Source organism: Teleopsis dalmanni, chromosome 2 (genome assembly GCF_002237135.1).
Source record: "Teleopsis dalmanni isolate 2A chromosome 2, ASM223713v2, whole genome shotgun sequence".
NCBI lineage: Eukaryota > Metazoa > Arthropoda > Insecta > Diptera > Diopsidae > Teleopsis > Teleopsis dalmanni.
This window is the reverse complement of record NC_051847.1, coordinates 180618253-180629593: the sequence shown is the minus strand read 5'-3', so window position 1 is coordinate 180629593 and position 11341 is coordinate 180618253.

Here is an 11341-nt window from a genome sequence, read left to right as displayed (position 1 = left end):
CATTTTTATATTGCTTTGATTTGTTTGGGAACGTTTGTAAACAAATCCTATGTACAAAGTTGTCACATGCTCTAATAATAGTCTTAAGAGTCAAAGATTACATAAACTGGAGATTTGTGTGATATTTTTAAACAAATTTTTAACAGTTTTGGTCTTCCTAAAACTGAAATATTCCTTGCACAAAGGAACTTAAGAGCCAAAGGTTACATTTGTAAGATTTTTAAGAATATTAGATTTTTATAAGAATACTAATATTTTAAAGTGATATTTTATTTAGTTGCTAGTTGCTCATCAAACACATTTTAAAATATTATTTTTACTTGATTAAAAAATATTGAACTGAAAGATAGACACAAAATTTTGATGTTATACATTTATTTGCTTTGTGTCATCCAACAATGGGATTTTATATACTTCATAACTACATATATGATTTAAAAATGAAACTATGTTATAAATAAATAATTACACTATTATAATTAATTACATTAGTCTACAAAAATACGCTTTTCACATTATGGGTGAGAATTGCTATTAAATGTTTATCAGGTTATATCATTAAACGCTCGACTTTCTCAAGTTGTTACTGTTGTATATGCGTTTGTTGTTTTTAAACTGCCTCGCAAGCGTTTATACTCTAAAATTTTGCTTTTTCCTTTCTGCTCACTTCTATTATGACGGCACTATTTTAGAAAATCTCGTAATATAATTCAAATCGCTTCAATTCTCTCTCATTATTCGTATGCTTCTCTCACATTTTTGATTGCAGCTGCTCTGAGTGCAAATATGGAATAGATTTTATCTTTAAGAAAATTTAAATTTGTAGGGTTAGGTAGATATTATCCAATAAAGCTAAAGTAACGCTCTGACTTAAGACTCAGTTAGTCGGTACGTACCGTTAAAATTTAAGCGAACTTAAGCCAAGCGAAATGCACAACTAACCATATCTGTGCATTTTATATGAACGAAATAAACAAAGTTCGCCACTTTTGTTTACTTCGTTCCTATCAAATACACAAGTGCGGTTGATTGTGCACTTCGCTTTAACTTGGGTTCGCTTAAATTCTTACGATACGTACCGACTAACTGAGGCTTTAGTTAGTCTAAAATATTTGATTTTTTCTTTTACGCTCACACGAATTATAGTGGCATTATTGAAGAAATTGCAGCGGTATTATTGCAGCAATTGTTTCAGTTGCCCTTTTTATTTACATATTTCACTTAATTGGTGACTGCAATAATGTTGAGAGCAAAACAGTAATATGTACGTGTATTTAAGAAATACCTAGCTTATTATTGGAAGAAATATAAACTATTCACTGTTCATGGTGATGTTTAGATGAGTAACTCTAATGCGTGTGCTTATGATAATGAGATAAGCTGCTCTAATGGACTTACTTCGTTGAGTTCTACTTAAGTTTTTAATCACTTAAAAAACTTAGTAAAACACCTCTCAAATCTTCAACGTTCAATCGACTCATTATCAAAATAAAATATGTGCACTTGGGCCGATGCAATTTATATAGGATAAATGAACCATTTGTGTGAATCGTACTTAGAAAGCGTAGCTTTATAAGTTGTGGTGTTAACTTAAAGAAATAAACAAATACAAATAAACGAAAGTCAAATTAGCAGTTAAGATGATTAAAAACCAATAATAAAAAAATAAAAACTGCTAGTTAACAGCACTAAGAAAGCGAAAGAATAATATCATGAAAAATTTTATAAAAATTATTTACATTTTCAATGTTAAAAACACAATTTTGAGTTATGTATAATGTAATCTAATTTGTTTCATCAATTCCTTGAACATAAACGTTAATTTCAAATTAAGAAGTTGAATATATTATATTATATATTATAAAGATAGTATAAAGAAAATATATTAAATAATAAAAAGAATCAAAATATATACAGATTTTAATAGAATATTTATGTGACTGCTTTTCTATCTGCGCAAACACTATATGAATATATACTATTTCTCATGAATACTTTTTTTTTTAATAAACATAAGGTTAACACACCTAGGATTGGGGTAAAAATTACCCCTGGCATTTATTACCTCATTTGTGTCGACTAAAGATCCCACATTACACTGTTTTCAGCGCTTTAAAGCAAGAACTTTTAAAAGCGCTTTAAGTATCTTTTAATGAGGTGCTTTAAAGTGTGAAAAGACCTTGTACTCATACAACATTAACTTGTATCTGAAGGAGAGATGAATCCAAATACTTGTGCTCACATATACTTGCGGTTTTTGCGTTAACAGACAAATTAAATAATAATTTCGTGTGCTCAGAAGCGAGTAAACATGTTAAAAATATACTTCATTGAAATTGAAATTATTCTACAGTCACTAACGAACAGAGCTAGATAATTATTTTTTATATGATATAATTACTTTGTATAGTAATTGGATTATTTGAAAATAATGTCATCGCTAATATCTTTTATAATATTCATCATCAGTTGATGAAGAAATTGCCTTACGTTTGCTACTGTATTAATACTCTTATGTATGCTCTGTTACACATTTATTTTGAGCGATTTTAGCTGAAAATTCTTCAAAATTTTGTCAACTCGTGTTTGTTGAAAGTCGCATCAGATCAAAAGCCTAGCTGACAGCAACGCCTCTGTTAATCGCTGTCAACATGTCAAAATTCATATGAAATTATCCTCGTGCACTGTCAGTTATTTTGAAAGTATGTGCTTCAGTCTGGACTAGTAACAAATTTTAAGGTTAAAGTTCAAAATGACTGTGACGTCAAATTTTGTCATAAAAAATTTGCCACTTTTTATGATGTATATCTTGTAAATATAAAATGTAACATTTTCTTGAAACTTTTTGAAAAATTATAATATATTGCTAATGTGTTAGATTATTTCAACAAAAATCACAAAATTTCTTTGACAAATTAATATTCATCAATAAATGCATGCGTTGTTTTCCAAAAATGTAATAGACAGATGGACTTAGAGGACTATTACTATAAAAAAAAGGAATATTTAAGGACTATTAAGATTATAAAAACTCTTCAAAGAATCGAAAGAAAAGAATTTACATTTTAAGATAAGATATTGAAAATAATAATTAAACAAATTTTTAAAATAAATTCGATGTGAAATCTGCGAACTGCAGTATCATAATTTCATTAAACGATTGCTAAATGATCCATATTGTGTATAAAATGGCACACCACAGGCTGAACATATAACGTCCTAGTTGTCAGTTTCGTTGGATATATGCCACTGAAACAGTGCTATTAAGTCAAAAGAATCGAGTAGATATGTTAGTAAGTCACATTTTTAATTATTAAAAATCTATTGTGCTATAATAATGTGTCTGATAACCAAATAATGGAAAAACATTATTTTATTTATAACCATACTTTAAAATATGTAATTATATACAATTCTTCTATAAATTTTTTACTGAAGTATATTATAAAATTATCTTTACTAGCGCCAAATTTTGTTACTAAGCTAAACATCGCTGTCAGAACACGGAATAGAAATTTTTATTGTGAAAATTTGGTAAATAATCGCTATATACGCGCGGGAAACGATTTGTTTTCCCTAATTCCACCTTCTCATCCACCGGGCGCATTCCAAACAAAGCAGTACAAATCTATGAAAAACGTGCGGATTCGTGTATAATTTGCTATTTTCCGCTTGTTTTGGCAATTAGGCGCTGTTTGACTTCTTATTTTCATTTCCTGTGACCTGCCACAATATTTCGTGCTCGTTTGCCCATTCAATTGGAAGCAGCTCTATTATTCAATATTCGCATACTCTTACGTATTTCGGAGATTTTTTTTCGATAAATTTAAATGCAACAGAATTAATTTTGATTCACTTTGATTGAAGCGAAAGTATTTTCAATCTGTTTTGGCTTTTCATTGACTTTGATTTTCCAAATATTTTTTATTGGTATTGTTGGAAAATTCGTAAATATCTTCGTGCTGGTGCTGATTTCGGTTGATTTACGCATATTGATTTATAACTTTTATGCCAATAAATATCTATTCTGATTTTAAATAGATATAAATATATGTTAAGCTTTTATCTACTTAAAGTTATTGTTTAAATTCTTCAAAACACATTATGTATACAATTTATTTACTGCTCTTATTTACTGCTCTTCATCTTAAGAATGCCAATTCAAATTTTAGTTATGCAAAATTTTTATGAAAATATTTACACAAAGTATAACAAAAATGCCAAGAAAGCCTTTAATGTTTATAAGAAATTTTTCGTCAATATTCATAATTTGCTTTTGTGCTTTTGCACAACATAAATTGAAGCTGTGCCACAAACTGTGGCACTCAACTGTGGTTTTGAATATCTGAATATCTACAAAGTTGCTGCTGAATCGCACTTAAAATCTGTGCACAAAAAAGGAAGATATTCTTAATGCTCGAGCGCTTATTCAAGAAAGCGTCCTATCCGCTGTTAAAAAAAAAAAGAGAAAATTATATGGAAAGGATAAAACGTACTTAATCCAAATCAAATTTTATGTGAATAGCTGTCAGTATATGACTCTGACTGCACAAAGATACTTAACATCTTGGGCTCTGTGGAGTTTTACATTGTGTGCCAAAGTCTATAAAAAAGTTTCGAAGCAACAAACTTCCACTGCAAGTTGAGAAATAAAAAAGTTTGCATGTGTTTCTGGTAAGTTTCTTCAAATAATAAATTTAGGGAAAATGATGAGCTGCTTTTAACAGAAAGGTGGCATATTTTACATTTACATTTATTTTAAAGTATAATATATTAAAAGTTGCTAATGTTTTCAAATAAGGTTAACATTTTTTGCAAGATTGTATATGTGGTATAAAACTTTACCATGTATACACTATAAACCTTTTTTTTGTTTTGTATTTTGATTCTTATCAGCTTACAGACCCGAACAATTAAACGCATTTATTTAAAAATGTTGGCAAATATTTCGCCCTCATATAAGATGAGAAAAGTGGTATAAAGGTGAAAAAATAAAATTATTGGAATAGATTTTCCTCGTAAATGTTCTTGAAATCATACAAGTATAACAAATTTACACAATGATAGTTCGCTAATTTTTACTTACTTTTCACTTATTGAATAGCGATTAGTTAATTTTTTGCGATTACCACATTTTAGCTCAATTAATGATTCAAAAGTTTTTTTCTGGAAAAGTATTATATGTACAGCAGTTCTATTGCAGCCCTACTCTGTGGGCTACAAGGAAGATATATATTGATAATAGACTCTAGCAAATGCAGTGATGCTAATTTTATTAATTAGAGAACATGTAATGGGAATATAATGAAGATTACATATGTAAATTTCTGTAATCTAAGACAGAGCTGTCCAACGCAAAGCACACAGGCCTCATGCGATCTGCGACTAATAATTGTTCGACATTTCTAATATTCCATAATTAGGCAAATTTTTGTCTTTGTTATATTTTGTTAAAATTATATTATTTTATTTTTATGATATCCCAAATAAATAAATAAAATAATAAATAAATGAATTAAAATACTTTAAATAATTTAGTACACTTCAACCCGCGATTTTATCTGGTTTGGACAGTCTCTCATGTAAGGGATAAGTATGCATTTATACATAAATTAGGAAAGAGAATGTCAGTAAAAATAAAAGTGAAGTAAAAATATACAAATACAAATATATACTCTGTGTTGAAGAGTCTATAATTTAAGATACAAAAGCGGTATGGTTATACCATATTATATCATCTCATTCAGAAATAGATATGGCTGTAAATTTTGGTTTGAAGCAGTTTAAACTAATAGGGAATTGCGCAATTTGAAGCTAGACTCAGTAGATATTATGTTTACGGGTGAGGTAAGAGTGCTTAAAGAAGGTATTTATCGATATCAGTAACCATATTAGTTCCATAGATACTAGAGTTAGGTATTATCAGCTCTATTTAGTTTTATATACGTTGTGATTTTGAAACAAAAATGTTTGGTATAATTGAAACAAAATAGCGGAATTATCCACTTTAATCTAGATACTGTTTTTATGGAAGATAAGTATGGACCAAACCAAATACATGCTAAATGTGATAGAGCTATACAAATGGCGTAGATTATTCTATCTGTCATGTAATGGCAAGCATGAGTTTCTGATTGCTAGTTAACTCGCAAATGGTCACATACCATTTGCGAGTTAAAGTATACTAATCAAGTATACTAATACTGGAAGTATACTGGAAGTATACTAATCAATATTCCCATATTCGATATTTCTGATAAGAGCGAGGTCAAAATTTGCATATATGGTCGGAAATACAAAACAAGTCATATAACATTCTTTAAGTAACTTTTGTTTCACTTTGTCACCTTCGTCTCTTAAAAGAAACCATCCTTCATTTTATAATAAAATTTAAAACATTTATTTTCATGGGCTTGGACATATTCAAAATAGTTCCATAATTAGCTTAGGAACACATTTGATATAAAATTAAAAAATTATTTTGGATTTTAAAATTTTCAAGTAATTAACTATGATTTAAACCATAGAAGTAAGTTAAAAGTATATAAGATATTAGTGGTTCTTACCACACACTGAACTTTAGAATGGCATGAGTCCAGGTTGGAACTTGATCAGTATTTGGCGTTATTCAAAACAGTTCTTCAATTTGCTCAGGAACTCATTTGATTAAATATTAAAAAATAATTCTGAATTTTAAAATGTTCTAGCTAATAATAGGATTTAACTTTTTTGTCGCTTAATTCCGAGTAGTAAGTTGAAAGTATCTAAGATAACATTGGTTCACTGGACTTTAAGATAGCATGAGGGCAGTTTGCACTTGCCATGCCGAAACTATTGTAAATCTTGTAAATTGCGGCGCTTGTAGAAAAACACTAGAAAACCTGTTGTATCCTTGTCCAGATTTATTTAGACTCTTAAACCTTAAGCTTATTGGTGCCATATGCTTTAATTTGCACAGTGATACTTCTAACATTAGAATTGGTCAAATAGTTGCACTCATTAGTGCGTTCAACTAGTTTTAAAAGTTTAATCTTTTACCTATAATTATAAGCAATGTTAGAATCAACATGGCTTTTTTAGTTAAATAAATCGGATTCGATGTTTCTCTCAATTTTACCAAACCTATCTATCTATATCTTTTTTTTCAGAATATATTTCTTGTCATAAGATAACAATAATTTTTAATTAGTAATTTTTTTTTATTTATTTTATTTTTGAATAATCCCATCAAAAAATACGTAAAGGATAGAGTCCTGAAATTATTTACGAAAACTGACAGGCTTACCAACACCGCGTTTTCAAATCTCAGAACGGTTACAAGCTACATACCTGCCCGAGTATGCAGATCTGAGGTCAATTATTGCTTAATCTGATTGAGAGATAAATATAATAATCCGTTCAAGGCGTAAGGAGTGGTTTTAAAAATACCTCGAGTTAAGAAAGAGTAAAAGTGCTCAAGTGCACTGGCTCAAATAGCTTCAATATAATAATATACATCTGTCTAATTATTTAGAAATGTAAAACACATTTATTTCATCAAATTTTTTAAATTGATTCAAAAATTTAAAGCCTTAAATATTGTATTTTCATATTAAATTTTTATATATATTTTCTTTATGTACTTTTGTTAAAATAAAATTTGGCAGAATACGTGTACACATATATTGAAAGAGTTTCACATGAGGAATTTGCGCCCTTGTTAGAACTTGTTAGGAAAACGATAAGAGTTTTATACTACCAAAATACAATTTCGATATGCCATTAATCGTATATGGCAAATTTATGAACCATATGCTCTTGACATTCCTAGCGTATTAATTTCTTGATGCCAACAGTAAATATCGTACAATATAATTATTGAAAAGCATTGTAGTCGTATGAAAATTACAAAAATTCTGTTTTTACAGATACGCCAAACGCTTTCCTTCAAGCCTTTGTAGAGGCCCGTGCGACAATATTCGCATGTAAAAAATCAAAGTCTGAATTTATGACACCATTTACGAATATTGATATAATAAATTTTGGCCCAATCTACGCGTTGATATTGAAATCTCAACAACCCTTTGGTGTTGGCGGTTAAATCGAAATTCAGTTTTTTACTTCGTCGATAATAAACTGAGCTTATTTACGAGTATATTAACCAAATATTGTGAACATTAAATAAAAAGTTAAAAAAAGATTGTGAATTTATATCTATAAAATAGAAGGGCATGCGGTAAGGTCTGAGGGGGAGGAATCTTATCAAGAATATTTCGGAAAATTTTTGGTTACACATATTCGTATAAACGCATAAGATTAGCACGCATGAGCACGCACATGCACACAGATTGCTATTCAAATGTGTAGGATTCATGAATGGTGAACTATGTCAGGCCAGGCCAGATGCCGGCGTTGTCGCCAATGCCACTGCCATTGCCATTGCCACTACCACTACCACTGCCATTGCTATTGGCATTGCCATTGCCAATGTCGAAGTCGAAGTCAGAGCCTCCACCACTACCACCACCAGTGGCTTGGCTTGGCTTGGCTTTAATTTAAGCGCTAAATTTATGTTAAGAAATGTGTCGCTCTTGTATAAATCAGCTGCTTTGTATTGATGAAACTGGCGACATTGATATTGACTTCATGTGGATTTGAGAGCTTAATGTGGGCGCAAGATTGTTGGTAGAAAGAAAGGATGCCAACCTGCAAAGGGTTGAAAAGGAAATTTTTATTTATGCTTATATATGCCTATTATAATGCAGGGCAATGTAGTTAGGCAGGAGAAATAAGTTGCTGCCATAACCGTTTCGTATTACCCAATTTAGCAATTTAATTTAATGTTTTTTGTCATAAATTTCATGGAAATTGTTATGGAATTCAACTTTGCTTTTGAGTGCCACTCAGTTTAAGGTCCTCCAGCATTTCTTTGAGTATTATGAGTCAGTAAAGCGCTCAGCTGCACTGCAGTGTAAGTGTAGTGATTTTTATTAATCGAAATAACATTAAGGCGGAATACTTTAATTTTTTACTTTTATTAGTTCATAAAAAAGTTGTGTACTTTTGGTATTGACTTCTGATTTGCTCGGCCTTTGATTTATAAATAAAAATCAGATACAGCTGTGATGGATATTACTTTTTAACGTATTCTTTTTCTTCTTCGTTATTACTGCAGATGAAACTATATTGACAAATTTATTGATATATGCAAAAATTTTTACAATAATTCATAAAAAATTTAAATTTTTCTTATATTTATGTTGTGTTTTGTTTTATATATATTTATAAACATTTATCATTATTGTTAGGGGATGTGGCACTGCGGCGATGTGGGTCTATTGTGTCCCTTTCTGGGTTTAGAGTAGGTATTTACAAACATACTTTGTATGAGGTTTCTTGATTCTCTTTAAAACAGTATTTTTAAACCAGAACTTTCACTTATTTTATTATTTATTAAGTAGGCTAAATAAGTTGTTTACTGCTAAAGTTTGTACTAAAAGTTAATTTAGTTGCTCGATTTAATAAATGTATGGCGCTTTGAGATTCTCTTTCAAAAATCCTTTATTCAATGTATGCTTTTAGAATGGCGCAGATTAATATTTACTTAATTGTTAAATATGTTGAACATATTACTTATTTTTGAAGTCCATATTGAAAATTACTTTATTTGGTCAATTTAATCAACATGATATTTGATATCCTCTACATTAGAATCCTCTTATTGGAACTCATTTGTCTTAAACAGATACATCTGAAAATGTGCTAGTTGTACGTCATACAACAGCATGAAGTGGTCCAAGTAGCATAATTTGTGATTTCTTTTTTGCGGCAGGTGCAATGCATCGATAGTTACGATATGAGACTTTAACCCATTCAATCACCTCTTAGGAAGAAAATGAGACGTTTTTCAGTACTGAAATGTAGTTTGAGAAACTTCATTCCAGTAATTAGAGGAGAGAGCTGATTTAAAAAGACTTATTAGTTAGACGTCAAGATTTATCTTAGACAGAAACCAGAGCCGAAGTATACGGGAAAAGAAGGTACGTGGAAAGGGTGTGGTTATTGCGCAAGCTCGGGAATCAGCTTCATTATAGACTATTTGAGCAGGGTCACGAAAGCTACGCTTATAGAGGGGGGTTATGGAGTCATCTGAACACCTCATCGAAATATAAGGTGAAATATTGGGGAGTATGTAATTTGTAAACGAATCTTTTATTTTTTTTGGAATATAAGTCATCGAACACTGCAGTATTAGAAAATTGCATAAAAACTGAAGGGTTTAAATAAGCCATAATTTAATATAAAGATTGTTTTTCCCTTGAGTCAAGTGTTCACAGGTACATATTTTTTTATATGTGGGCTTGTTTATGTTATTTGAATAATTCATTTAAAATACCGTCAGAAAAATTGACTTTTAGTGAGCATTATACCATAAAAAATGTTTAATGTCTTAATAAAATTTTATTTGTTTCTGTAAGTATCGATATTTAGAAAATGAAATAATGCTTTACTAGTAGCCATTCTGAATAGAGTCTACTAAGTTGATCTGGATATATAATAGCTGTTGATAAATCTAGTAACGTGTTTTGGTTTTTGATTTCAGATCTTATCCGAAAGTAAAGCAAAAGTAATAAACTCGCTTCATGGCATTCACAGAGCATGAGCAAATAGATAATGTGGAAATTTTACTTTTCATCTCTCAGAATCTGTAGGTCTGTTAGTCTTATCTTTGAAACGTAGTTGTTAATAGGTGAAGGTCCAGTTAAAAAATCCTTAATTCATCTGACTTTACTTCTATACGTATTTAGACTAAAAACCAGTCATTTTTTTGTGGATTTGCCTTTGTGTGAGCTCAAATCTTTTTTCAACAGCCTATACTTTTAGCATTTATATATTGATATTCCGTAAAAAAGTTGGACCCTATGAAGGGAGTTACTGCTCTCTCATTAATACTTAAAGGGATATTCGTTCAGTGCAAAAAGTAATGTATCTTCATATTAATAAAGTTATTTGATAGTTATGGAAGCAATGAAAAAGTGTTATAAAAATTACAACCATTTTTTAGAGTTGAAAAGGTAATTTTAATAACATTTGTTTAAATCTATTTGCATTTGTATTTCCCATTTAAATTTTGATTTTGGTTTGCACTTTAAATACTCAATGTAAGCTATTTTTTCATATTTTTTATGTTAATTCGCTAATGCATTTTTTTGATAACACTCAGCATAGTTAAGCTGTTTGCTAAATAAATCCTTTAATTATATTAAAAATTTGCATAATTTAGCTGAACACATAATGCTTTTCGTAATCTTTTATATTTACGTTCATTCTGCTGCATTTCACACAATAATATCCTTTAATA